General features: G+C 40.9%; 1 protein-coding gene and 1 long non-coding RNA gene across 3 annotated transcripts in view; one reads left to right on the top strand and one right to left on the bottom strand.

Moving 5' to 3' along the window:
- dlc (deltaC) overlaps nt 1-12,704 on the bottom strand; it is a 323,636-nt gene that overhangs the window by 56,631 nt on the left and 254,301 nt on the right. The gene's annotated exons all lie outside the window — the stretch shown is intronic.
- LOC114133216 (uncharacterized) lies at nt 2,608-11,775 on the top strand. The gene is made up of 3 exons (XR_003593124.1): nt 2,608-2,676; nt 4,644-4,652; nt 11,765-11,775. It is a non-coding gene; the product is annotated as an uncharacterized LOC114133216 (long non-coding RNA).

Genomic DNA, 12,704 nt, shown 5'->3' with positions numbered 1-12,704 from the left:
GGAGGAGGGGATACGAGTGGTTTGAGTTGTTCTTTGACGGTTTTTCTGAGTTATTTTCCCTTTGCTGCGGCGCACTGCTCTAAATTAGAAGGTTTCATTTAGTTACCGGAACCGTTCTACCGGAACCGTTCTACCAGAACCGTTCTACCGGCTCCGGACGGCAAGGAGAAGAATGGTCTTTTTGCCTTTGCAAAATTTCTGGATGTAAACAATAACATGAAACGTGTCTAAATGGTACCAGCTAATAATGAATGATAAACTTGTTCTAACATGTTTCCTACATTTGCAGTGGAATCTTAACTATTGACTTTGTTCACACTGCAGCTGGTGTGATTTTACTTACTTTAGCTGCTGCGATGTTCAGAGCAGCTCAGCTCTGAGCTTTAGAGTCAGCAGGTCCGCTGCCTGTCTGCAGCTCCCGACGCGGGAAAACTTATATTTTCCCCTGGCGAAGAGCTAAATGACTGGCTAGTCTCAACACGTTAGGCGGGTCCAACACTACGCAGCTTGGAGTCCATCAGTGACAGCTCAGGTCCTGCCAGAACCGTAGTTATCATTTTTATACAGATTTTAGTAAAACAAACTTAAAACAATAAATGAGCATCAAAGGAAAATTAAAAATATTTTGAACAGATGGTGAATTTGCACACATTTTGCTAAATTATTCAAGTCTGAAACATTTTGAATCTGAATGTTTTGTTGTATGAGTCAAAATGAGGGACGTGGTCGTCTCATTAGCATTAGCATTAAGTTTGTCTCCTGAAGACACTGCAGAGATTCACGTAAAACTGAGACCGACTGGTTGGGCCAAATCTGGAGACCGGACATTGATGAAGGAGCTTATTTAGTTTGTGTCCAGTGGAACAGCGGCAAACCGTACAACGGTTCAGTTAGAGGCAGGGCGATTCTAGGATCTGACCTTTAGGGATGTTTAGCCTCCAGGACGGCTAAAACCCAGGAGAAGATGTTCGTTGGAGCAGTTTATAAATCCACCAGTAAACCTGCTGAGCCCGGCGGTCGGGGCGCCGAGGCGTCCGCCATGTTTTTATATTAAAAGATGTTAAGTTGACAGGAAATGTAAAAATATTACTGATTATATGTTACAGGAAAACATTGACAGTGAAACGATATTTAAACCACAATTAGTCTTAAAAACAACAAATCAAAATTAAAATGATTATTAATTATTTTCACTTCTGTTTAATCCAAATGAAGTCAGCGGCTCCATCGGGCCCCCAGGGCTTCAGGGGCCATAAATGCTAATATTTTAACACAGATACATAAATGTAACATTTATTTATTGAGATGATCAAAGCTGCTGAATTTGATTTAATGGTTTCAGCATAAATTAAAAGATTTTAAATGGTTTAACATTTAAATGTAAGATTTTAAGGAGCTGGCAAGTTTACTTTGTAAAAGATCAAACAATCTTCATAGTTAGATTGTCTTGTTACCATAGCAACAATCTGATGCTGTGAGTTTGATCTGTTTGTTCACAAATACAAATGAATAAACTGTAATTATAACTGATTGTTTTCAGGTTGGCCAGTTAATCTACTCTCTCTCTCCCAGATTAAATCCAACCCAGAAGCTGTTAGAGGTGCTGATGGTTTTAGCAGCAAGAGGGGCCCCTAGGTCAGATTCTGCCCCAGGCCTCATGCAGCCTTGGACCGGCCCTGCAGGATGAGTTCAATCTGCTGCACTGAGCAGAGATGAGCAACAAACTGAGATTTAATTCAATGCTGCTAATGTGGCTTTAGCAGCTCTAACATTTCTGTCTGTTGAGTTTTAATAAGAGCCACAGAAACTGTTTTGGTTGCTTCAGTTTCTCAGATCTCCGCCCTCATTAACTCTGACTAAGTGGACAAAACATTTGTTATGGGTTGGTGCTTCGTGTAACCAGAAAAATTATATAAAAATAATAATAAAATAATATACAACCAGCGTGAAGCTCCTCACAGGCTGAACCTGCATGATGAGGTTAGCGCTGGTTCGTTAACCGCTAACGCTCTGACCAACCGGAACACAGACATGAACTTTACAGCGCAGACAGCGCCACACGCTGGGCAGCGAGATGAGATGGAAACGACGCTCCTCTGAAAGCGACTACAGTTTATTCCTGCGGTTCACATAGAGCTGCGCAACCAGAGCTAACACGGTGGGTTTAAACTCCTACCTTGATCAAAAACTCTGGAAAAAAACCTGATTCCTCACAGAGGATTGATGTAAATATCCATTCAGGTCAGTTTGAGTGAAAGGAGGAGCGCGATCCGCACTGAAGTAAAGTTAATCAAGTAGCTGCAGCGCATGAGGCACCGGGCGGAGGGGTTATTGGTCCGGCTTTAAATGATTAAACTATAAACCTATCTATTATAAGCTTATCTTTTAGGAATAAATCTGCTCTGCTAGTGAAACGCTCAGAGCAACAGAGATGCTTGCAATCCGGCTTTAAAAAAAAAAAGAAGGATTTTTTTTATTATTATTTTTCCGAAAAACATAAATAAGCAAAGCTTAGCCTGGCCAGGGGGGGGGGGGGGGGTAGTAAAGCATGGTGGGCCTCCAGGCTTATAATACACTGAGGGAAACCGTGCATTCACAAATGCAGGATAGTGTGAGAAGATGTTGGTTTATTCAGTCATTTGAATGAAAACCTAAGCTTGAGGAAATATTTTTACTGTCTCTTAAGACAAGTTGTCAGTAATTCATATAATAAAAGAACAATGTTCATTTTACTCAAACATATAAAGAGTAAAATCAGAGAAACTTAATTTTTTCCAGAGGTGCATAAACTCAGTTTGAAACAGAATCTCTAAACCAGTGGTCCCCAACCCGCGGGCCGCGACCGGTACCGGTCCATGGACCAATTGGTACCGGGCCGCGCAAGAAATAAATTTTCGTTTTATGTATTATGTGAGTCTGGAGGATCTTTTATTTTGAAAATCCTTTAACCGGACTCTCTCGGTTCCGTCTTGCCGCCAACATGGAGCCACAAGCAGCAAAATGAGTCAGAAACGGATCAGATTGTTTGGAAAGTTTCTTTGTGAAGGGAAAAGGCCCAGAGAAGAGCCAGGAGGAGGGATTTATCCCGGCAGGTGATTCCCACAGTCCAAGCTCTGCATGATATGGTGACCGGATGTTAATGAGGCAATGAAGCTTCAAGCTGCTTCTCCACTAGAGACCAAGAACCCGGAGCATCAGCAACACTTCCGGTCTCATTGTCTCTCATCTCTCCCAGATGGACCGTCTGGTTGCAGAGAAACAAGCTCAGGGCTCCATTAGTCGTTATCCTGAGTTAAAGTTTTCACCAAAGTAAAATGTTCGTTTTTGTGGCGCATCTGTATCTTATTTTGAAGGGATATGTAAATGTTACCATAGCGACCAGAGTCAGAGAGCGTTAGGGCAGTGGAGAGACGAGAGGAGAGGAGCTTGTGAGTTTTAGGTCTGGTTCACACCATTTAAGGATTGTGGGCCGATTTTCCAAACCTCTGTGACCACAGAGCCGATAAAAGTCCAACAGGTTCGGTCGGTTCGTGAGTCCAGCAGCAACACACCACAGAACCGATTCCAGAAGAAAATCCAGTAAAACCCCAACAGACCAAACATGAATTTAGAATAATCAAACAGGATGAGGATGTAGAAGCAGCAGTGATAGTTTGTGGCTCATTTTAAGCAATAAAAGACGAAACAAAAAGAAAAAACGTTTGATAAAAAAGGAGGGAGCAGACGCTCTATGCACTATACTGGACTCTCAGTTGCCATGTCAGCTGTTTGGATTCCTCTCCGTTCTTACGTCACCGCGCTTTCTGATTGGCTACCTGTCCCATTCAACAGGCTGCGTTTCGCTCCCAGTCAGTAAAAACCCCACAATCCCATAATCGGGCCAAAACAATGTTGAATTTCCCGATTTTAGATGGGAGCGGTGCCACGTTCCATGTAGCGCAGGCAGGATAATCGTACGATTATCACAAGCAACAATCTTAGAACTCGGAACGTTCTAAGATTGTCATTAGGGGAAAATTGGGGCAAAAGTTTTTAAATTGTGTCATGTGACCTCCTCCCCACCCGTCCCCCGGGCCGCAGTAAAGCTGCCAAGCCTTGAGGACATCCGGGTATGACCGCAAGGTAGAAGGTCGCGTTCGACACTGCTCCTTACAAAAATCCTGCAAATTCCCCTTTAAAAATTACTGAACACTACAACAACGGTAATTGAGTTTGATTTGGGTGAAACTATGCTAGGCCCTGGAAGAACGAGCAAAGATAAGTCAAAAATAACTATGCAATCCAAGTTGATGGACTACGGACCACAAAACGTGGAGCTTAGCACAAACGAAGCTAGCAAAAAAGTTAGCAAGGAGCCGAGCAGCAGCAAGGCAGTTGAAGAAGAACTAGCAGCTAACAGCGGCAAAATGAATAGCTCACTCGGCAACATAGCAGATATACTTGGAGCAATAACGAGCTTAAAGTCTGATTTTTCTGGAAGATTTGACGATGTTATGACAGCAATAGAAGCAGTGAGGAAAGAAGTGGGTGAGTGTGCGAAGCGTTTGACGCATGTAGAGGAACATTTGTCCACGATGGAAGACGAGCAAATGTCGCTAATTAACAAAGTTAAAAGCTTGGAGGAAACGAAGAAGCTAATGGAGGAAAAAATAGTTGACATGGAAATGAGGTCCCGCCTCAACAACCTTAGATTGGTGAATCTCCCCGAAGGCGCAGAGGGCTCTGATGCCTGCGGAGTTTTGGAAAGCTGGTTACCAGAAGTGTTGGAGTTGCCTGCCCTGAGAAATCCGCTGATTCTCGAAAGAGCTCACGGGCGTTGGCCCGAAAAGAAATGCAGAAGCACCCCCAAAAACCGTGATTATGTGATTCCTTAACTGTAAACAAAAGGATCTGATATTCAAAGCAAGTAAAGCAAAACGGATATCCTGTACAAGAACCAGCGGGTGAGATTCTACAACGACGTCGCTAGATACACAAGCAGCGCAAGCAGCACGATGCTCGGGCTGAGACACGGCATCATCCCTCCGGCTAAACTGGTGCTAACGTACCAAGGGGAAACCTTCAGGTTCAACACACCAGCAGAGGTCCAAACGTTCATCGATCGGATTCAGAAGGGACAGAAAAGTGCAACGGAGTGACTGAATAAATAAAATAAATCTTATCTTATCTGAATAGATGCAGTACTGATGTAGTGTAGCGTTGGTGCGTCTCTAATAATAAATATATCTTTTTGTTAGATCATCATTATGTTAACATGGTATAACGTGAAGCTGCACTGTTTATTATACTTTTTTTATATATATATACCTTATACTTCTAGTTTCATTGTTCTGTTGTGATGTTCTACCTCTATTATACACACTAGAAATCACCTCAAATGCATAGGGATAACTAGACTGTTGGAAACGCAGGAGAAGGTCGAGTACAGTACATATATTTATTTTTTATTTGTTGGTAGAGATTAAGAACTGAGAGAATAGATCATAAGGATCTACACATGTCAGTGGCTGGAAGCAACATACTGGGAGGACCTGACTACTTGGTTGGGAATGGGGTTTTATTTGTTCAGGTAGTTCAGGGATGTATGTTAACTGTTCAGTTGTTTTTGTTGGCCCTCTTGGACATATTAGTGGAGTTATTGCATCAATGTCTTTTAAGTTGACATGACACAGAGGACGGAAATTAAATGCACATCCTGGAACTGTAGAGGCTTACATAAAACAAAAAAAATCAAACAAGTCATGAACAAACTGAAAGATTTAAACTCTAAAATAAAATTTTTACAAGAGACCCATCTCTTGGAGGAAGAAAATATAAAATTATGTAGGAGGTGGCAGGGGGATGTATATGTAGCTCCATTTACATCAAGAGCCAGGGGAGTAATGATCCTAATTCATAATCTGTTCCTTTTCAGGTGACCAATGTTATTAAAGATAAATTGGGGAGATATCTGATTATTCAGGGGTCCATTTTACAAGAAACTCTGAACTTAGTAAATGTGTATGGTCCCAACCCTGATGATGATGTTTTCTATACCAACATCTTTCTTGCCCTTTCATCGCTGACAGGAAAATACATTATAGGGGCGACTGGAACTGTGTTCTGGACCCCGCTCTGGACAGGGCTTCAGGAGCTGACCAAACGCACACCAGAAGTAGGGAAACAATATGTAATTTTATGAAAGAATTAAATTTAGTAGATATCTGGAGACATTTAAAACCCACTGAAACAATCTACTCATGCCATTCAAAAGCATTTAGAACATACTCGCGCATAGACTATTTTTTGATTTCAAAAGAATTACTCTCAAATATTACTGATTGTTGCTATGATAGCATATTAATATCAGATCACGCTCCCTGTAATTTATTATATTCTAATAACAACATGTTGAGAGACCCTCCTCGATGGTGCTTACACCAGAAATGGCTGAAAGATGAGACATTTCTTAATTATGTTGGAGGAAAGATAGACGAATATTTCAGTTTCAATACCACACAAACTTCAGCCTGTATAAAATGGGAGGCTTTTAATGCATGTTTGAGGGGTTATATAATCAGTTACACCGCATCAAAATCTAAAGAACAACGCAAGAGCAGACAACAATTAGAATCTAAGATTAAATTATTAGAACTACAAGCTTTTAGAAATGGCAACACAGAAACAGAAGGAATTGCTGTTATTAAAGGCGCAATATGAAAAAGAATCTGCAGACAGAGCGGCCTCCAGTTTATTAAGATTAAATCAATCATTCTATGAACAAGGAGAAAAACAGGGGAAACTCTTGGCATGGCAAATAAAACAACTGGAAGTGCAAAAAAACATAACCTCTCTTATTAATAGTAAAGGGGAAACTTTAGTAGACCCAATCAAGACAAATGAAGAATTTAGAAAATACTATGAAAGGCTGTATGATTCTCAAGACACCTCCGATTTACAGGAACACGACTCATTTCTAAATAAGTTAATTATTCCCTCGATAGATGAAGGTTATAGAGAACAATTGGAAGCTGAAATGACAGAAGAAGAGCTGGGTAAGGCTATTGACTGCATGAAGGCAGGGAAGAAAGCTGGGCCTGATGGGTTCCCTATAGACTTTTATAAAAAATTTAAAAAACAATTACTAAGTCCTATCTTAGAGATGTTTCAGGAGACATATTGTAATGGTGGCCTGCCAAAATCTATGACAAGTGCTTTAATCTTTGTGCTACCCAAACCAGGGAAACCCAGCAATAAATGTGAAAACATGAGGCCAGTAAGTTTGCTTAATGCTGACCTAAAAATACTCTGTAAATTATTAGCAATACGCTTACAAGATTCACTTCCTTCAGTGATACACAGGGATCAAAATGACTTTGTTTTGGGTCGGCAAGGTCTACACAATGTGAGGAGGCTTCTAAACATTATTCATGGCTTGGGTGTTAAATCAGGAACTGCACTTCTTTCTCTAGATGCCGAGAAGGCATTCGACCGAGTCGAATGGGCCTATCTTTTCAACATTTTAAATCGTTTTGGTTATGGAAACAATTTTAAAAATGGATACACTTATTATATTTAAATCCTACTGAAGAAATATTAACAAATAAAAATGTGTCTAAACCAATTGTTATCAAACGAGGATGTCGTTTGTCCCCTTTGTTATTTACTTTAGCATTGGAGCCTCTTGCTATAGCTGTAAGGTCCCATAAATCTATAGCAGGCATTACAATTAGACAAGTAGAGCACAAACTTTCATTATATGCAGATGACATAATCCTGTTCATTTCAGACTTAAAAGAATCTATTCCAAGTTTGCTTCATTTAATAGAGGAATATGGTCATATTTCAGGGTATAATATAAATAAAGCTAAATCTTCATTACTACTATTGGACGAAAAAGAAATGTCCCCAGAAATAAGTTCAGAATTTAAGGTTGTTAGAGATTTCACTTATTTAGGAATTCAAATATTTTCAAATCTAGACATGATTGTAAAGAAGAACTATGAATGTTTAACAAAAGAAATCACTGAACATATCAATAGATGGATGCCCCTTCCCTTATCACTGATTGGCAGGATTAACACATACAAAATGAATATACTTCCAAAAGTATTGTATATTTTTCAGAATGTCCCCCTGCTGCCTCCTGCAAACTGGTTCAATAATTTTAGGAAGTTAATTGTTGGGTTTTTATGGCAAAATAAACGGCCCAGAGTTAGAATGTCGCTCTTACATTTACCTCACAAGGAGGGAGGACTAGGGTGTCCCAATATGAAGTGGTGTTACTGGGCAGCCCAACTTAGGACTATTAAATATTACTTTAATGCCAGAGATGCTCCGCAATGGACAGAAATGGAATCTGAATAATCTGTAAGTCCACCTTTTCCTGTATAAATTTTTTCTGATTCAGTCCCAAGACTGTTGGGAAAAACAGTTAATCCTATTGTTAAAAACATGATCAAAATATGGTATGAAGTAAAGAAATTCACAAAAGAACCAGTTACATTATCACAGTTTACTCCTATATGGGGAAACCAAGATTTTAGTCCTGGAAGAGCAGACTCTGTATTTAGACAATGGGCCGCAAAGGGAATAGATAAAATTCATGATTTGTATCAAACAAATTCAGCTTACATGATGTCTTTTGAAGAATTCAGGCAAAAATTTAATATAAATAGAAAATACTTCTTTAAATACCTTCAGCTTAGAAGCTACATTAGGACAAAAAACAAAGATTTAACCAAGCCACCAAAGTCCCAGCTAGAAGAAATGGTTTGCAAAGATAACACAAGTAAAGGTGCGATTTCAAAATTCTACAACTTTATGGTTTTAAATTCCCCAGAGGACTCGGCACTGAAACTAGAAGCCTGGAAATTAGACCTGGGAGTAAACCTGTCACTGGAGGATTGGCAGTCTGTCTGTACAAAGGCTCAGAAACAAACTGTTAACTCTCGCTTAATGTTACTGCAATATAAATGGTTAATGAGAATCTATATTACACCAGTCAATTTAAATCGGTACAATCCTAATATACCAGATATATGCACAAAATGTTTAGAAGAATAGGGACTTTGTTTCATTGTATCTGGGAATGCAGGGAAATTCAAAAATTTTGCTCCGTTTACACCTGGAAGACGTGAACTCTGTCAGATAAATACCTGCTGAGATTAAAGAGGCCCCACAGAAACACACAGATTCCTCTGACCTCCTGCTGCTGGTCAAGATCAGCCATCATATCAAAACATGTGAATCTGTGTGATCCCACTTCCTTTTCACAACAACGGACAACATCAAGTTTTGGTTCTCGACTGTCAACAGGGCAACAGGGCAGCTCTGGTGGAACGGAAAGGATTTTTAAAAACAAGCTCTCTCTTCAGCCTCAGACTAACAGAAAGATTTTAAAACTGTTGGCCAATTTTCAGAACCTCAGAGAAAAAACACACCAGGATAAAACATGGTAGATGTAACAGGTTATATTGTACAGTGTATGTGGAGCCACACACACTGATTCAACTCACAAAATCAGATTCAGACCACTGGAGATCAAACGTGACCTCAGAGTGAACAAAGATGGCCGACTGGGCAGACGCAGCGGTCACAGTTCATTTAAAGGGGCGGTGTCAACGTTTTCTATCCACATTGAATCAGTTTGTAGGACAATCAGGTAAAATGTGTCACTTTCACTTATGAAGACCAGGTCAGCAGGTCAGGGCTCTGTTCACACCCTGACCACACAGCAGGGCTGAACTGGGCCAGACTGGGTCATACTGGGCAAAGGCTTTTTTCAGGACAAAACGCTTCATGTTGAAGTTAAACTGGATTAAACTGCACAGAGCAGATAACCAATAATCCCTGGGAGATTCCAGCTATTCAGGTGATATTTAAATGTTTTGGACCAAAACATTCATTCATTCATTCATTCATGTGCATTAAAGATAATGAACACTGCCTCTGTTGGTATGGATGCAGTTGAGCCTGAGTGAGGTTCTGATGTTCTGAACCGTTTGCTGGATGTTCAACTGAAGAACCGTCCACTGATGATTCCTCCAGAACCTGAAGAACTGGGCCAACCGACCCGCTACCAACACTTCACTGACCTCTGACCTCTGATTATTTCTCTGTCATTACCAGTGGAGTCCCTCAGGTCTTTTGCTACACATCATCTTCCTCGGGTTATTCTTCCACTCAACTGATTTTACTTCTGTTGATGAGACCCAACAAACCAGAATGTCTCCTTGTTGGCTCCAGAACAACTCGTCCCATTTCCAGCACGACTCCTTCAACTCCAACTGAGCCAGAACCACAAACCCAGCTGAGGGATTTCAATGGGTTTCATCTAATTGAACTGATTTCACTTTTCTAGAAAAGAAGGTGATCATAATATAAACGAATAACTGCATTATAAGTTTAGTACACTGTTTTTAATGTTTTTAATCAACTGTGCAGTATTATTTCTCTCATGTTTTGAATCTGCCAGTCTTTCATCGTATACTCTAAATTACTAAAGTATTTGCTCCCTGATCCAGATGCTGGGAATCAGGTGTTCACGTCCTTCCATGACCACAGGTGTAGAAAATGAAGCACTAGACATGCAGACTGTTTTTACAAACATGTTTCGTTCTCAGGATCTCAGTGACTTCCAGCCTGGATCTGTGATACGATGTGCAACAAACCCAGTGGTGAAATGTCGTCGCTCCAGTCGACGGTCAGCTGGATTACACTGTTCCAAATTATTATGCAAATTGGATTTAAGTGTCATAAAGATTAAATTTTTTGTTGTGCTATTAAATTTATAGATGGTATTGTGTGTCAGGGCTCTTTGAATCACTATAATTAATTTCAGAGAGCTGGTTGATTAGTTTGTCTGCTGAGCTCAATTAAAGGAAATCTACTTCAGAAGGATGTTCCACATTATTAAACAGGCCACAGGTTTCAAGCAATATGGGAAAGAGAAAGAATCTCTGCTGAGGGAAACCATCAGATAGTGTAGTGCCGTATGACAAGATATGAAAACTTCAGATATTTAACAAAAACTGAAGCGTTATGGTCCTGTGAAGAGATTCATGGCTGATTCAGAACAAAGATGGTTTTACAGATGAAGGCAGAATGAGGAAAGTTTCTGTTGGACACATTCATGGGATTAAGAGAGCAGCTGTTAAAATGTCCTTAAAGCAGCAAACAGTTATTTGAAGCTGCTGGAGCCTCTGGAAACTCAAAGTGGAGGATCCTCCAGAGGCTTGCAGTTCATGAACCTACTATTGGGCCCCTAACCAGAGCTCACAAGCAGAACCGGTCCCAGTGGGCCCAGCCGGACATGAAGATTAATTTTCAAACAGACTTGTTCACTGATGACTGCTGGGCAACCCTGGATGGTCCAGATGGACGCAGTAGTGGATCGGTGGTGGATGGCCACCACGTCCCAATAGGGCTGTGACATCAGCAAAGAGGTGGTGGAGTCATGCTGTGGGCTCAATCATGGAGAGAGAGAGAGAGAGAGAGAAAGAGAGAGAGAGAGCGAGAGAGAGCTGGTCGGCCCCTTCAGAGACCCTCAAGGTGTGAAAATGACCTCAGCAAAGTATCTGGACTTTCTGACTGATCATTTTCTGTCATGGTTCTTAAAGAAGAGCCGAACCTTCAGTAGCAAAATCATCTTCATCATGACAATCCACCATCTGATGCTGCCAGGAAAACCACTGTGTCATTGGCTGCTATGGGCATAAAGGGCAGAAACTCATGGTGTGGTCACCATGACCTCTGACCTCTACCCTACTGAGAACCTTTGGAGTTTCCTCAAGCAGAAGATCTGAATCCAGTTCATATCAACCAGCAGCTCTGGGAAGGTTTTCTGACATCCTGCAGAGAAATTCAGCAGAAACTTTCCACAAACTCACAAGTTCAATGGATCCAGAATTGTGCTGTGATATCAGAGAAGGTCCAAAGTTAACATGGAACTGGATCTGTTAAGATGGTTCTGATTGAAATAGCTTTTGATTTTAGTACATGTGAACACTTAATGCTGCACATTCACAGAATGACCGTTTGCAGTTCTTTATAATCCATAAAATGTTTAGAAAATCTGATGGGCATAATAATTTATATCATTTTGCATTTTGAGTTTTTTATTTTTGAAAGAAATCCTGTTCTCATGGGGATCTTTGTTCAGTAAAATTTCATTTATACTGTAATAGTTCATGATTTGAAAATTATACTAACCATCATTTGTATTGACCATTTAGGAAATCTGAGAAAATATCACCTGCATAATAATTTGGAACAATATATATATACACACACACACATATATATATATCTTATACACAAGCAACATCTGCTAAGAACAGCAACGGCCAATGGAGCTGCTTCTCTGGGTACCGGCGGGCGAAGCGGCATGCGGCTCGGGTGGTTGCTGAGGCAAAAACTCGGGTGTGGAAGGAGTTTGGAGAGGCCATGGAGAAAGACTTCCGCACGGCTTCAAGGCGATTCTGGTCCACCATCCGGCGTCTCAGGAGGGGGAAGCAGTGCAGCACCAACACTGTTTATAGTGGGGATGGTGTGCTGCTGACCTCTACTAGGAACGTTGTGGGTCGTTGGGCAGCATACTTTGAAGACCTCCTCAATCCCACCAACATGCCTTCCATTGAGGAAGCTGAGCCTGGGGTCTCTGGGTTGGGCTCTCCAATCTCTGGGGACGAGGTCGCCGAGGTGGTTAAAAAGCTCCTCGGTGG

Source organism: Xiphophorus couchianus, chromosome 18 (genome assembly GCF_001444195.1).
Source record: "Xiphophorus couchianus chromosome 18, X_couchianus-1.0, whole genome shotgun sequence".
NCBI classification, from domain to species: Eukaryota; Metazoa; Chordata; class Actinopteri; order Cyprinodontiformes; family Poeciliidae; genus Xiphophorus; species Xiphophorus couchianus.
The sequence above is the reverse complement of the archived record's forward strand: the minus strand, read 5'-3'. Positions and strand labels throughout refer to the sequence as shown.